This window comes from Sebastes umbrosus, chromosome 5 (genome assembly GCF_015220745.1).
Source record: "Sebastes umbrosus isolate fSebUmb1 chromosome 5, fSebUmb1.pri, whole genome shotgun sequence".
Classification (NCBI taxonomy): Eukaryota; Metazoa; Chordata; class Actinopteri; order Perciformes; family Sebastidae; genus Sebastes; species Sebastes umbrosus.
The window spans coordinates 23,926,844-23,943,828 of record NC_051273.1 but is presented as its reverse complement, the minus strand read 5'-3'; the positions used below and the strand labels follow the sequence as shown (position 1 = coordinate 23,943,828).

The following is a 16,985-nucleotide window of genomic DNA, read 5'->3' as shown; positions in this document are numbered from 1 at the left end:
TCCCTCTGTCATTCACTCCTTTCCCCTTTCTGGATGGCCACATTTTAAAACACATGCCTCAAATAGTAACCTTTTTTCTTTTCCAATTTAACTTTTTTTTATGTCACTTTTCATTCTTTCTTTTTGTTGCCCAGAAGGACACGAGATATTCATAACGGCTGCTGTAGCACTTTGCTGCTTTATGACGTGAAAAAGTTGCTTAAAGCACAAATGCTCCATGCTGAAGAGAGCAGTCCTTCCATGCCTGGTCTACTTACATTCACACTCTCACATGGTCAAATATAGGAAGGGAAAATAAATGAAGCTCACTTTAGAAGTATTTATTTGACAGTACAGCTGCCTATAGGGATGTAACAACAACCAATACTTTGGTACCATAGGTACGGTCAGGGCTTGAGATTAACGGCGTCCCGCGTTCAATAAAGAATGTGATTTGGGGACGCAGTAAACTCACTATCGACCCCTATTTCTTCCCCTGATAATGCTACATTGCAAACAACAAATCTGTGTTGAAATCGGCACAACGAGAGCTAGTTACATTTTTATGTCGTTTTTCATTTTTTCTTTCTTTTGCTGCTTTATAAGAGGGAAAATGTTGTTCCATGCTGAGGAGAACAGTCCTTCCAATGCCTGGTCTGCCTACTTACATTCATACTGTCACATGGGAAAATAAATGACTCTCTCTTAAGAAGCATCTCTTTTACAATACAGCTGCCTCATAAAGCCTCGGTTATACTTTCTGCAAGGACAGTCGCACGGACATGAGCTGATGTGGAATCGTGACGAGGAAACGTTTGGATCTTTTATACTCCGTGCGGGTTTCTGTGCGTCCGTGTAGTTGGAAAAATTTGGATGTGCACGGAGAGTAGGAAACCTGCTGCATGGAAACCCCCGAAGGGCCGTGTCTGATGGTGTGAAGTAATAAATAAATATCACAATATGTATATAAATAATCATCAGTAATGTGGGTAAAATGACTAAGTGGGTAAAGACAAATAATAGAACAGCTAGAACAGTCTGGTAAGTTCAGAAAATTACATCACTTTACTGTATAGCAGCTTTTAAAACCAGGAGAAGAAAACACTTATGCCATATTAGGATATTTCAATATCCAAAATTTAAGATAATATCTAGTCTCATATCACAATATCAATATAATATCCTGTATCACCCAGCCCTAGTGTGACATCACTTTGGCTGTACGGACCCTCACGGATGTGGCAAATATAAATCAATAAGCTTAAGACCGAAGCAAGGTGCAGAAAATAAGCATGTGTGCTATTTGAAACCACACACACACACACACACACACACACACACACACACCAAATATGGTGGTCCACTCATCCACATCATATTATCAACTTCAAAATAAGCCCCTGCCAAATATTTCTGTCAGCTCCAGGCATGGCTATTATGGGTGTGTGTGTGTGATTGAAACCATCAAATCAGTTCACAGCCATTTAATCTTGCAGCTCTTGGATCTTGCCTATCCCATTAATCCAGCTTTATGGGCACACACACACACACACACGCACACACACATAGAGTGAGCATGGCCTCATGGTTGACTGGGTGGTCTGTTTAACACCCTCATTCCCAAAAATTACTTATCATCCTCATCAGCCCTCACATTGCCATGGATAGAGAGGAGTCGTTATCGTAGAGCATATCCAGCTAATTGAAGGCTGCCTATCTTAATGCTCACATATAGAATGGAGGGGTGTGTGTGTGTGTGTGTGTGTGTGTGTGAGAGAGAGAGAGAGAGAGAGCGAGAGAGAGAGAGAGAGAGAGAGAGAGAGAGAGCAAAAAAAGAGGGAGAGATAGGTCATGGCCTAAGGGCAAGGGGACCATCAAAAGCACTTTTATAATGAAAAAAATAATTTACCCTTCAGTTATACGTCCTCTCCATCATCTGACTGAGTGTGTGAGTGCGTCAGCGTGAGTGGGAGTGCGTCAGTGTGTGACTCCAGCAGCCCAGCAGAGTGTGTCAGTCTAGTAAGATGCTCAGTGGAACTCGATCAAGTAGCACAAATGACCTGAGAGCAGGTGATTGAATCCTCCATTCATCCTTAAAGACCCCCGACTGAGAGGCTGACCACACACACACACACAAACACACAAACACACACACACATAGAAGATTGCTGGATCTTTAAATCTGATGGTTGCACTTTCAATCCATATTCATTGGTAATATCTATCTGCTAGATTTGGCATAAACCAAGTCCAGTCCCTGGTTTGCACGCTAAAGCCGCAGCAGTGTTAACGGTGTTGCACGGTTTTCGGGCATGCACTGATTACATTACGTACCCAGCGCAGGACTGTTGTTTTGCTTTTTTTTACAGAAATAAAACCCATTTAGTTTATTTCCGCGTATCAGCGTTGTGCTATCAATACATAGTCGGACAACGGACGCTACAAACTGAAAGTGAAAGTGTCTGTGTGAGTCAGATTTCACACACACGGGACGAGAGAGAGTTGACAGACAAGATGATGGCGGAGGATTTGGTGTCAAAGCGTTAAGAAAAAAGCGTCTCTAAACTTTTGGTATGGAGCCGTGAGGAGGACGGAGCGGTGACAGCTGGTGTGTGCGGCGCAGGGTGTAAACCTGCGACCAGAGAGGCCAGACACACAGCCATCCAACGTTAAAGATCAAGGTAAGCACTCTATACATGTTGATCATCTTTTCTTGTAAAATGTCCGGTGTAATCGGTAACACCGGTGTTGTCATAAGTTTATTGACCGGTGGGAAACTTTTCTCACCGTGACATCCCTAGTTTACACTACACGACTGTGTAACTGTTCAAAGGAGCTACAGCCAATGAGAGCGTGACACACAGGTTGAGGGGAAACCAGACGGAGGGATCGCCTGTAACAATAGGAACTTCACTGGATGTGTTGCATTTGCAATATGGACCAAAGTTGTTGTTGCACCTAGAGGAAACAGGCTATAAATAGTAAAGACGTGTGGAAACTGGCTATTTTGTGAACATGTGTTTCTCATCAGGGATTCCTCTTGGTGAAAGATCTTGTAGTGTGTGACCCCCTGTCGAATTGAGACTTCCGATTACAAGACAGCAAGTTGTGTATGTGAACAGTATCAGCGATCTGACAACTTTGAAAGTCTTGTAGTGTGATCTTGGCTTTAAAGGCCTTTATAACACCGGGGGCATGAAAAAATAAACAACACAGTGGATCTGGTCTGCGATGCCTTTGTCAATGTTGAAAGGAGTAATAAAGTTTGCCATCCTGGTTCAGACTGCGGAGCCTCTGTGTTGTTGTTTCATAAATGTATGCGCAACTCAACCTGTTCCGCACAATGTGATTGGACGATGCCTTTATTCACGGTGCAACAGCTCAAAAAATCTCATTCCCAAAAAAATTACATCACTTTTTCGCTGAATAATATCTGCGTTCTGTGTGAAAGTACTCATAACAAAACATCAGTTCGAAAAAATATAAAAAATGTACATGTGAAGTAATCGCAGGAAAAAACGTTGCCGGTGTGTAACGGCCTTAAGATACTTATTATTTATGTTGACACTGAATAATGAGACTCCCTACTGGATGAAAGGTTTGACAGTCCTACCAATCCCACTGAGAGTCAACACCCAAATCTGCAGTTTTACACCAATTTCAACCACTTTCGGCTCACTGATTTGATTTGAGTCAAACACACCAAAACGATGCCAGTTCACATGAAACAACACTGAGCTTACACAAGCTAGTTCTCCTTTATGTGATCAGTGTGAAATGGGGGCGAGCCGAAGGACACAAGTGTAAAGCGAGACAAACTAATGGTAAGCCAAAGACACCCTCTTATCCTCAGCTATTAGTGGTCACACATGTAAATACAAAACAGCAGTACATATTAGAATAGCATTGAACAGGTGGAGAGAATGTGGATTATAATGGGATGTTCATGTTGTTGTGTTTCTGCTGGATAAGTAGGCAATTGTTTGCTAACAGCCACCGGCTTAGCCTTGATAAGCTGATACATTATCAAAGCTCCTTACTGTAAGGTTTGTTTTGGAGTCTTCTACCCACTAGAAGTCAAAAATTGCTTAATGCAGCTTTAAGCTACTTTAGGCTGTCATAAAATAAATGACACAGCTGTATTTTATTTTCTGTAAATGCCTGTAAATACATCTTTACTAGCGCTAAAGCTCCACTTTTACAGCTCAATCTGATGCACAAAGCCATACTAACTATCGCTGGGCTGATTTGAGCTGGAAATTCCCAGCAGTTAAGTGAGGACCGATTAATTTTATCTGTATTCCTAATGTGTATTTATGTGTCTGCGGGTCAAATCCTCTTACACAAATGCTAGTAAACAACATTTAAAAGTGGGGGGAAATATAAATACTGCAACTGGAGAGATATACTAGCCTATGTTGGGTCATTAGGGAGGCGTTGATTGTGTATGTGAGAGGCATTAGCAGCATTATATAGAAATGTGTGAATACAACTGTACATAAAGAAAAAAGCTGCAGCAGTGAGTCATCATCTCAGCCATTCCTGAACTGATTAAGAACATACTGCTGTCACAGTACAGTAAATGTAAAAGTGCCTATTCTTAAAAATATGTGACAGATATATTCCAAGAGAAGAAATTTTAATCTGTGGTAGTGAATCCATGAGTGGATCACTGCTTGGGCTGGGTGTCGTTTAAAAAATGTACCAATACCAGTACCCTTAAAGTGATACCTATACCAATAGAGTACTTTATTTGATACCCGTCATGTGAATGGATGCAGTCAGTTGCGTAAAATGCCACCACCATCACTACTCATCCCTGTCCAAATGATTTTTACACAAATACTTGAAGTCCCAATTTTTCTGAAATAATCCTTCCCCATTTTATGCATTTATTTCTCTCAGACGCCACAGGCATGTAGTTTAGCCATACTTTTGAACGTTTTGGTGGCATCTCAGCACGCTGAATGTATGTAAGTGTATGGGTTGCAGCCGAGGCGGCAACCTCCGGATCTGAGAAGTGATGCCAATGCTGAGGTGCCTTAAACTTGCATTCTTTCTAACAGCCAGCAGGGGGCGACTCCTCTGCTTGCTAAAAGAAGTCTGATTGTATAGAAGTCTATGAGAAAATGAGTCTACTTCTCACTTGATTTATTACCTCAGTAAACATTGTAAACATGAATTTATGGTCTCAATCGCTAGTTTCAAGTCTTCTTCAATACAGCATGATGTTCATTTAGTAAATTATGGTCCCATTTAGTGTCACTTTTGGTTCCAAAAAAAACAAGATTGCGACAGCCAAAAAAAACAAGATTTAAACCTCAAAACTGTAGTCCACAAACCAATGGGTAAAAGCGGCCAAAATATAAGAGTATGTCTTATGTCCCACTTCAGGTAGAGGCATGACAATGTGTGTTTCTCAAGAAGTGAAATACAATAGTTGGCAATGGGACACGGTAGAAATAATGAACATTTGGTGAAAACTTGACAATCATTGCTGAAATAATATACTCTCCACTGAGTGCAAACTAGTTTAAAATGCATTAGGCCTGTTCATTCATGATGTGATCACTCTCTCTATGTGGAGGCTGTAGCAGTCGGAGTGACTGACCTCTGCACAGCAGGTCCAAAAAATGGCCTATAGACTGCATTCAATCTGCTTCACTCACCTCCCTCTCTTAATGCCCGCCAGAGTGAGGAGATCCCAAAGAGTGTGAGTGTGTGTGTGACGTGCACAGTGGGAGGTAGAGTGATGGGCAAAGAGAGTAACAGTGTGTGTCTAAGTTTTTAAATGTGCACAAGTGTTGACGCCTCAGCCTCAGGAGGATGAATGTTGGAGGCCGAGCAGTGAAATGGCCACTCAGCTCTGCAGCACCATTGACATTGAGGAGCTTCAGTTATTACTCACTTCAGCCTTAACCTCCTCTATGATCCTTCTCTTACAAGCCTCAGTTCATTTTCCTCTCATAAATAATTAGTTTGTCGTTAAAAAAAAGTCTGTTTACACAGGTATAAAGAAACAGCACCTAAATAAAATGGGTTTTGTTTGGTATATATAATGCAGATACAAAATGTGCTCTACCTGAAAAGCTGTGTAAAAAAAAAAAAAAGATCTGTTACAGGTAGAGGACACCGTGAGCTCAAACTAAAGGTTTTCCACTGTTGCTTTCATGCTGCATGAAAATGCCATTTTGATCATTTTTATGTTTCTACTTTAATTGAAACTTAACTTGGTTTATGGGTAGAGCAGATTTCATGACCCATGAAACCACATAAAACTCCATCCTGTGATCACAAAAGTGCTGAGAGCCACGAGCACAACTTTGTAGATGAGTGCGGGAGGAGTACGTGCGTCATGCATGAGCGTGTGAAAAGTGTGACGGTGTGTACGTCAGAGAGTGTGAGCTCAGCGGGCTGAACGCAGCAGCATCTGGGCGTCTACCCGCTCCCCTGAGCCCAGAGAGCGCCGTACGAGACCGGGCACCAGATGCTCCAGGGAGGCAGCTCGTGATGTGGTTCCGGCCCAGGGACAGCTACTCTGTTCTGGACACAGATGCCACACTCAGAGCCCCCCCCCCCTCCCCTTCGTTACTGTTTCATCTGCTTAAACAGATGTCTGGCACACAAGGCAGCCCTGCCACCGCCTACGAAGAACTGAATTAACTTACCAGCACCTTGTCTTTCAAAGCGAGACAGACAGGCCATGTCACTTCCAGAGAGGACATCCAACAAGTTACCATGACATAACTGTGAATTAGGTGCCGTGTAGCTAATGATGGATATTGAATTGTGGCTAATCTTTACAAACAGAGAGAGTAAAGGAGAGACAAAGGGGAGAATCGTGGGACGGTTAAAAATTCATTAGTGAGCAGTGACGGAAAAAGCACAGATGGAGAGAAAGCAAGAAAGACAAAGAGAGAAAGAAAGAAGGGGAGAAATATAAAGAGGGAATCCTCTGAGGAAGACATCTTTCCATTCCTGTCTCCGTCTATTTCTTTCTCTAACTTTGTTGCAGTCTCACAGTGAGTGTGGAAGTCAGTGGAGCCGCTCCACAGGGAGGTGTAGCTAACAAACCCCCTCAGCAAACCTGAGAGCCCGCTGCCTTTTCTCCCTCCGTGCATTCATACATGCATTCATTATCTATTGTATTCTTTGAATAAAGAATATGGTACAAAACCAGGCATCTCCGCTCCTTTGTACACGGCTGGATGAAAGGCAGAACACAAATTAAAATGTAATTTATGATGCTTTTGTTTGCCCCGCTTTCTCTCCAGCGCCTAAAATGTCACAAGGAGCACGCAATACTGCCGGGGTCTGCTGAGGCACGACGCAGACGGCGTGGGGGGGGAGTTGGGGGGGTTGGGGGTGGTCAGGGATCTTGACTTCTGGGGAAATGAGAATGTAAAGGCGTTCAATTAATTGAAGTGTTAATGTGCTGTGACTCCAGTGTGGTAAACGCCTCTGTATGTGTGTGTGTGTGTGTGTGTGTGTGTGTTCTGCTCTAAAGTGCTTTTGTTTGCTGTGAAAACTCATTAACAAAGTGAACACCTTTGCGATTTCACCCCCAAAGTGGCGCTCACTGGAGAAAGAAATGAGCAGGAGGACCAGACGTGTACAGCAGAAAGTCAGAGAAAGTGGAAGGAAAAGTGATAATGATGATGTGAAATACTAATGATGTGAATGCGTGAGCAGGGGGGAAAAAAAGGATGAACTCAAGAGTCTCAGTTCCATAATCAACATCTCATCTGAAACAAGAGGATCCCTGAAGCTACACTACAGGCAGAGAGAGAGAGAGAGAGAGGGAGGGAGAGTGAGAGAGGTGGAGAGATGCTGGGAAAAACAGTAGGAACTGGGCAGAAATGGAGAGCTAAAGACGAAGATGGAGAAAACACAGAGAGGACACAGTGAGGGTAAAGATGTGGAGGGGCGATGAGAGAAGCAACGGGCTGGAAAGAGGCTGGATGTGAAGGAAAAAGATAAAGCAATTTACTATGGTTTATTCATTTTCAGTCTGGTAGTGAAAAAATACTAGTTTGTGAGGTTTGTGAAGATCATCCTAAAGTCTGGTGATCCATCTTGGACTAAAAACCCACCTTTTCTAATACCTGCCCTCACTCTTCTGATTGTAAACATCATCATAAAGTAGGGCTGGGCGATTCATCACATTTTATTTTGAATAACGATTCTGGTTTCCAACAATCGTGAAAACAAGATAAAGGAGATAAAACGATTATTATTCCGTTTCGAAACGATGCTGTCGTTTTGTCTTGTGTTATAATCTACCTGGGGGAATTAACTTGGTGGGTCAGAGGTGGCCGCTCTGTGTAGGAGGATCCCCTCGTGGGAACTCTCCCCGGCGCTGGCAGACCCTCGCCGATGTGGTGGAGCGCTGCGACCGGCTCTAGGTCGGCTTGGAAAGGCCCGGGGTAATGGTACATGTCCACAGGGCCGTTTATGGATGCAAGGGGTCGCGTCGCTTTCCAGCACTGGATGCTAGATGGGCTGCCACTGGGCACCTGATTGGACGAACACTTTGACTTGTGGGCTGCTGCTTCCAGCTTTCAAACAGGAACCGACATGGCGGCTCGTTTGGAAAAGTTTTTTTTTTTTCCCTATATAAAGAAAACAGTTCACAGTAATGTGTTTTTGAAAACATTTGAGCAACAACGGTGAGTTTATACGTTTTTTGGGAGTTTCCAGAGGCGGCAAGTTGCACTGTCTGCTCTTCTTGACAAATGAAGAGCGGCCAATGTCTCTCGAAACACAACGCTGCACTACCAGAATGCATTGCACAGCTGCTTACATAGACAATGAATGGGAAGCGTAGAAATGACGGATTTTGTGGACACATACCATAAGGGTGGCTCGTGGCTGCGGCCATGAGCCACCCTTATGGTATGTGTCCACAAAAAAGTTTACCGTGCTTTGTGGGTGTGACTTTTTTGCCGTGTCATCACCATTCATATCTGAACCACTGTGTTTATGATTAAATTCTTTACTAGAGCACAACATTTTTTCAAAGATCTAGCCTCTCAAAGTGCACCAGACTGATGCATTTAACTTTAAAATGTATAAACATGAAGAAACACAGCTCCCTAAAAGCCCAAACTCACTCTCAGCCAGACTGTAACATGTTTAGTTCAGTTTGAGCCAAGATGAGGAAAGACAGCCTTTATTTAAAGTAAGAAGAAGAAAATCCGCTGTTAAAAAGACAAGTTCAGTACATGCATGATGTCAAGGTCAATGAGTAATCCTGTTAAATATTGACCAAATAATTGTGATTATGATTATTACCATAATTAGGCAGCACCACAATATAATACAGAACTTACTAGGTAAAGTCCTCTGTAAAATAAACTAACTATAAATAGCATTTCCTACCATTTATCTGCTTATTCACAGTGCTGTTGAAAGATGAGAAGTCAGGCTTTGAGCATGCCAAACCCACGCAGCAGCCTTTTTGCGGTCAAATGTAAGGGCAGCAAAAAGCATGTGCGTTTGTGTGCGTGCGCGCTGCTGTTGTGTCTGCAGATGCTAATCCCAGTGGTGTGGACAGATTGCGAGTGTTTTAAGAAGATTACAGATTACAGACTGCAGAGGCAGATTAGCTGGCAGCTCGATCTGCACCTCTGGATGGACCGCTCTGCTCTCCCACAGCCCCTTCTGTGTGTGTGTGTACAGTATTGTGTGTGCATGTAACATGCTTTAGTGTTTCTGTTGGTATTCAAGAAGTAATCATGATTGGTGGTAATGATAGTTCTGTGCATATGCTGTGTCTTGAGCTTTGTGTGTGCGTCTCTGTGTGATGGATGCTGATTCGCAGAGTATCACACAAACACACTTCCCATTTCCCTTACCGTGAATAAAGGCCAGGAAAATAGGCTACATATATATATAGATACACACATACTCCCAGTGGGCTGTAAAGATATTCTCCATGCCAATTATATCTAAAAGAATGTCACACACACACACGTAGGATGTGGATCAATGGGAAGGGCAGCCAGCCAAGAGCCAAGTCAATTCTCCCTCTTCCGTCTCTCTGTAATGGTGGAACCCCCTACTGAAAAATACCAATATTTAACATGTTACAAACTGTTTAAAATACCTCAGCAAAGCAGGCATACATTTCACTGGGATTTCTTCTTTTTGCTTCTTTTTTTTGCATAATAATTTTGACACAGATATAGATTTAAGAAGGATAGAGTACTTTGCAGCATCTGCAGCTCATACTGAGAAGTTGAAAACTGTGGTTCAATCATGAGTCATAGCTGTGCTGATCTCTCATTATCAAGTTATCGTACGATATATGGACTTGACCTTGTTATTTTTTTGCGTTATTGACTTATTGTACGATATATGGAGGACATGACCTCATTCATTTTTACATTATCAGCTTATTCTACAATATATGGACATGACCTTGATAATTCTAACTTCATAGATTTATTGTACCATGTATCATTTTTAAGTAATCAACTTATCGTACATTATATGGACATGACCTTGTTCTTTTTTACGTTATCGACTTATCGAACAACATACGGACATGACCTTGATCATGTTTGCTGACCTTGATATTGCCCGTTGTGTTTACATGCATGTTTGTTTACAACATTTTAGCCAACATGATTATGGTTTTCCCCTACCATTATAAGACTTGGGCATTGCGCAGACATTGTACATTTTTGTTACCAGAGCCAGAGAGTCCATTTTATTTATTGTTTTGGTTGTGTGGGTTTATTTTATTTGTGTTATATTTATTTCGAATATTTTAATATTTCGTTCACATTCCAATTCCAATGTTTGAATATTGGTAAGAATTAAAAGTTCATTGCTCTTTGAGAGGGTGTACTTGCATTATTGTGCTCTAAAATGGCCGTAAAATGACAATAATATCACAATTATTCATAAGACAATAACAAAAGTAGTTGTCGTGACAGGCCTAGAGGATAGGATTGGAAAACTGTGTGTAAAGGTGCACACTGCTGAGCAGAAAGTCAAACATGAATTGGATTTACTACCTCATGTGGGGTCTCACTAATATAAAAAAATGTAGCTGACCTAAAAAGTGCCATTGACATCTACCTAATGGAACCGTCCATTAAAAAATGACAAAAATTGACACAAAAGCAAGTGAACCTGGTCTGAAATGGTGAGCAACAACAACAAAACACCATTCCCATCGGGCTTGAAGGTCCAACAGGAAAAGTAAGTAATAAAGGCGGGAAACTTGGTGAATAGTTATCTTCATAAACACGTTTAACTCCACTGCACCTGCCTGCTCATTGATTTCACCACAGCTGATTTACAGAAAAACCACTGACACACAGCCTGCGTGGAGTCAAGTAGGTTACCTGAATAGGCCGTCAATGTATTGTGGCGTTGAATTGTATCCATAGCAACAAGTGTCACTGGGGTGCCACAGCAAAACAGGCATCAAAGATAATATTACAACATAATGTTACTGTGTAAACAGGTTATGGGAGGAATTCTACCAATACATGTTATTCTAACCTTTTGGTTGTCAAGCCAGTCATTTGTTCTATTCTTCCAGGCGTCCTTGGTCCTGTTGGGTCCAATGAAAGCTTGGAACTGGACCTGGTTGGTCTCTCAGATATCTCTAGGGCCACTACACTTCAACGTGCTCAACGGCCACCCTCACTTTTAAAGTGCTGCGATTCAAACTTTACACAGTTAAACAAACGCCTCGAGCTTGACATTATTCTTTACAGGTGGTGCTTTATTTTTTACAGCTTGCTACTTTATGCACACATTCACATGGTGTCAGATGAGTTTCTGTGCAGCATAAAACTCTTCTGAGTAAAAAAGAAGAAGGCTTTCCCGATATCAGAGGTACACTGTGTCTCCAACTCCAGATACAAATTCAGAGTTACAAGCTTACTTTTGCGAAAAAAGAGCTGTTAAAGGCTTTGGGAGCTGGAACAGTAAGCTCCGGGTTCCAATGATTTCCTGATGTCAAGACTACACAGCCTAAAAGAGCTTTTCTGTTTAAGATTTAGTCCAACGTTCATTCCAACAGCGGTGTCGACCGTTAACGCAGCACAGAGACTCACTATACTGCATTGGGAAACATAAATTGCAAGAGGCAGGCTGGAGAGAATGGGCAAAAAAAAAAAAAAAAGCCCGAGACTGTAGACGGAGCAGATGGAGATGAGAATTGAAAGAGAGCCTTCAACAGGGTTTTCTTTGAGAGTTTCCACACAATGCTCTGTTGGTTACTATGACGCCCTGGAGTCGCCTGCTGGGCCCATACAAGCTGAAGTAAGAGGTCTGTTTGGCAGTCGTGGAGAAACTATTCAAATCCTTCACCGACAGGTTAAAGCAGCAGCGCTACTGTTTAACTAATTAAAAATAAAATGTCCTGCATTCAAATTACTACTTTTACAGCTTAAAGTAAACAAGTAGCAGCTGTAACATCTTAAAGTATAAAGTATGAAGGGTGGGCCCCTGTTTGTACTGTATAAGAAGTATTTTAAAGTTGTAAGTGGTCTTAACCCTCTGAGACCCGAACAACTTGACACACAGAGCTGAGCTGCATCCAAAATTAATCTTCAGGTTCCCAGCTTTCAGATGATGTACACCACTTCTATGTGACATCTACTGTTGACCTGCTATCTCCCCCTAAAAACCCCCTGTACCCCCCTGAAAAAGACAAAAATGGGTCTATTGTGGGTCTCAGAGGGTTAAGAGTACTAGTTTAACCTGTGGACATGCGTCAGTTGCGTTAAGACTGCCACCTCTTAGTAGATTAGTCGACTAATCGGTCGTTTTGGTCTGAGTTGACTAAGATTTCTGTAGTCGATTCGTCATTTTTTATGCTTTTTTCATGCTTAATGACTTATTTCCAAGACACTTCTGAGCACATCTCTGGTAAACACAACTTAAAGTGGTGCTTTTGCGTGATTCTTTGTGGAGAAACTCCAGATCTGTTGATTAAATCAACTAATCGATTAATCAACAAAAAAGTGTTAGTCAACTAAGAATGTCTTTGGTTGAGGACAGCTCAAGTAAGTAATAAATCCACTGAGTAACTAATAACAACAATCTGAGAAATACGGTGGAGTAAGAAATGAAGTGTTTCTGTCTGACATGCACTACTAGCTATCACAAATCGGAGATCCTCAAGTAAACTGACAAGAGCTCTGGTTGTTGAGTTATACGCATGCTGCTGCTTGGGTTGCATGCTTTTACATCTGTGACGAAACCTAATGGATTCCCATTTTTTATTGCAGATCGAGTCTCATTATGAAACATGTAGACAGGATGAAGCTGATGCAGGTTGTGTGCAGACAGAGAGAGTGAGTAGAGAGAGGAGAGAGTAGAGAGAGTAGAGAGAGTAGAGAGAGTGAGGGTCTGCAGAGCACACCACCAGCTTCATGATTAATGCGGCTTTTAGCTGCAGCGGAGGGAGCCGGGGCCCCCTCAAAGCAAACTGACCGGGTCGCCCATTCAACTCTGCTCTCATTCCTTCTGTCGCTCTCTCTCTCTCTCTCTCTCTCTCTCCATCAACCCCCAAAAAAAGCAGTGACTGAGCACCAGCTACAGCCTGCACACACACACACACACACACACACACACACACACACACTCACCATTGACTACATTTCTACACTAACACTTCTTCAACAACCGTGCAACCTCCACTTCACTTCACTCCCATTGCGAGCCAAAGTGGACGAAACCACCACACATCAGGAACATTTTCATTTACTGTGTGGGTAGAAGAAAGCATCCGTCTATAAAGGAACAGGAAATAAAGTAGCCTAAAGAAAAAGGTGTGTGGCCGTACACTTGTAAAATGGATCACAAAAACACACAAAAGTTGAAGTGTAATAAGATTACAATGAAGTCACCATTGAGAACCAGAGACAGGCTACTACAGACACTCACATATTTCCCCTGTGGAGGCAGAGGAGCAGGCAGACATGCACACACCTAACAAGAGGAAGCACATTGAAGTGCACGTTAAGCAGTAGAGACATTTCCATCACTTTACAGGAATTAACTGTGAATAATCTGGAGTCTCCCATTGAAGGGCGCTCTAGAACAACTCCACACACACTGCTGCTGCTGCTGGGAGGCAGAAGGATGCCAAATGCAGCAAAGCTCCCGCCTAACATCACACACACACACACACACACACACACACACACACACACACACACACACACACACAGCATCAGACCAGTTTCAGTGAGGGGGTCACTCCCCCCAACACACCCACCCAACACACACTCTCGTACACTAAAATCCTGATGCACCAGCACCACCACCAGCACCAGCAGCAGCAGCACCACCACCAGCACCACCACCACCAGCACCAGTAGCAGCACCACCACCACCACCACCAGCAGCACCACCACCAGCACCAGCAGCACCACCACCAGCACCAGCAGCAACACCAGCAGCAGCAGCACCACCACCAGCAGCACCAGCACCACCAGCACCACCAGCAGCAGCAGCACCACCACCAGCACCAGCACCACCACCAGCACCAGCACCACCAGCACCACCAGCAGCAGCAGCACCACCACCAGCACCAGCACCACCACCAGCACCAGCACGACCAGCAGCAGCAGCAGCACCACCACCACCAGCACCACCACCACCAGCACCAGCAGCAGCAGCACCACCACCAGCACCAGCACCACCACCAGCACCAGCACCACCAGCACCACCAGCAGCAGCAGCACCACCACCAGCACCACCACCAGCACCAGCACGACCAGCAGCAGCAGCAGCACCACCACCACCAGCACCACCACCACCAGCACCAGCAGCAGCACCACCACCACCACCACCAGCAGCAGCACCAGCAGCAGCAGCACCAGCACCTACACCACCAGCAGCAGCACCAGCACCAGCAGCAGCAGCACCAGCACCTACACCACCAGCAGCAGCACCAGCAGCAGCAGCAGCAGCACCAGCACCTACACCACCAGCAGCAGCACCAGCAGCAGCAGCAGCACCACCACCAGCAGCAGCAGCAGCAGCACCAGCAGCAGCACTAGATAATTCATTGCAGTGATCGGAGCAGAGCTCAGTGAATCCACAGGCTCCTCTCAGCTCCAGAAACACTACACTAAAAAAAAAAAAAAAAAAGTGCACACTTTGCAGCCCCTTCACGCGCGGGACCAGGACGAGATGCGCCTCTGCGCGCGGCTCTGCGTCCGGACGCTTTTTAGTTTCTTTTTTGTTGCATTGGCGCACTTACCTTTGCACTACAGCGAGAATGAGCACAGTTAGTTCCCATCTTGTGAAAAGGCTTTAGAATCCATTCATATCTCCTCCTGGCTGATTCAGACCTCCACAGAGTGTTAGAGCAGTAATCCAGTGTTCCATCCCGAGGAGACGCTCTGCGAGCTGCACAACAGCTTCCTACACAATCCACACTAAACTATGCCAGGCTGCTTTTCAGCGCGTTTTTCTCTCTCTCTCTTTCTCTCTCTCTCTCTCCTCCTCGCTCCTCTGCCCCCTCTTCTCTTCTCTCCTCCTCCTCTCTCTCCTCCCTCTCTGAGGTTGCCTGGTTACCTCTTTCTGTAGGCTGGTTCAGTCCGCCGGCCGGCAGCCAATCACAAGGCCGGGTTCAGCTTAACCCCTCAGCTGCTGAACTGTCCTGATTTCCAGCTTTCAAGGAGTGGGAGTGGAGGAGGAGGGGTGTGTGTGTGTGTGTGTGTGTGTGTGTGTGATGAGAAGAAAAGCACTGGGTGATGGTGGAGGATTTAGAAAATGTATATTAACAAAATTATAATGAGCAAGAAAAGATGAAAGAGGAAGAGGAAGGAGGAGGAGGAGGCTGATGGGGGAATTTGAGTTTGAAATTAAAAGTTGTGCAAGAAACGTCATCAGACTTCAGTGTTTGTTGTAGTTTGGAGGCCGTTAAAGGATGACTGTGTACCGGCTAAAGTTCACAGTCGCCACACGCTCACTCTTTTTTTCTACACAAACACACACGTAGTAATGCTGACGAAAAAACACACTGAGTCATGAGTGCACGCAGGCGGTCGTCACGCTGCAGCCGTTCATTCATTCAGCACAGACTATTGATTGGTTAACCACCCACAGTCAAGTAATGGAGGCTAAATCGTGTGTGTGTGTGAGTCATGGACTTGGCAAACTCACCACTTACTTTGAGAATGGGAGAACACTTACTGTAAGAAAAAAATATGTTTAAGAAAGAAAGAAACTAGAATTCTTGAGTCATGGCCAAAAATGTGTTTTGTGCAACGGGCAACTACAGGTCTGAGAAGTGAAGCCAATGCTGAAGTGCCTTAAACCTGCATTCATTCTATCAGCCAGCAGGGGACGACTCCTCTGGTTGCTAAAAGAAGTCTGATTGTATAGAAGTCTATGAGAAAATGAGCCTACTTCTCTCTTGATTTATTACCTCAGTAAACATTGTAAACATGAGTTTATGGTCTCAATTGCTAGTTTCAAGTCTTCTTTAATACAGCATGATGTTCATTTAGTAAATTATGGTTCCATTTAGAGTTAAATAGACCATAAAGCAGGGGATGCTTTAGGGCGTGTCTACCTTGTGATTGACAGGTCGCTACCACGGCGTTGTCCAATCTGGGAGTTGTCCGTGTTTTTGTCTTGGAACTTTTTTTAGTGTGTTTTCAGTTCATGAAAGTTAATTGTTACATTTTAAGTCACATAAAAATGTCTTGTTCAGGGTTCGGTTGTACTTAGCTCCATCCTCTCGTGTCATTTCTGGTTACAAAAAAAACGAGATGGCGACACCCAAAATGCAGATCTCAAGGCTTCAAAACATCACGGTGACTACGTCCACTTCTTATATACAGTCTATAATTTTGTGAGGTCACTTGACCTCCAAATTCGAATCAGTTCATCCTTGAGTTCAAGTGGACGTTTGTGCATTCATGGGAATGGGACGGACGGTTATATGGACAACCCGACAACATAATGCCTCCAGCTATGGCTGTCACTAGTGCGGATGCATAGAAAGACATCATTTAGAC

At 43.7% G+C, this 16,985-nt stretch overlaps 1 protein-coding gene across 7 annotated transcripts in view; it reads right to left on the bottom strand.

The window, feature by feature from the left end:
• dab1a (DAB adaptor protein 1a) overlaps positions 1-16,985 on the bottom strand; it is a 314,427-nt gene that overhangs the window by 96,780 nt on the left and 200,662 nt on the right. Inside the window, exon 1 of one of the 7 annotated variants that reach the window (XM_037770005.1) lies at positions 15,218-15,658. The exons of the other annotated variants lie outside the window; for them this stretch is intronic. The gene's annotated coding sequence lies outside the window, so the exon portion shown is untranslated. Of the gene's footprint in view, positions 1-15,217; positions 15,659-16,985 lie in introns of those variants that run through there. 7 annotated transcript variants of the gene reach the window in all.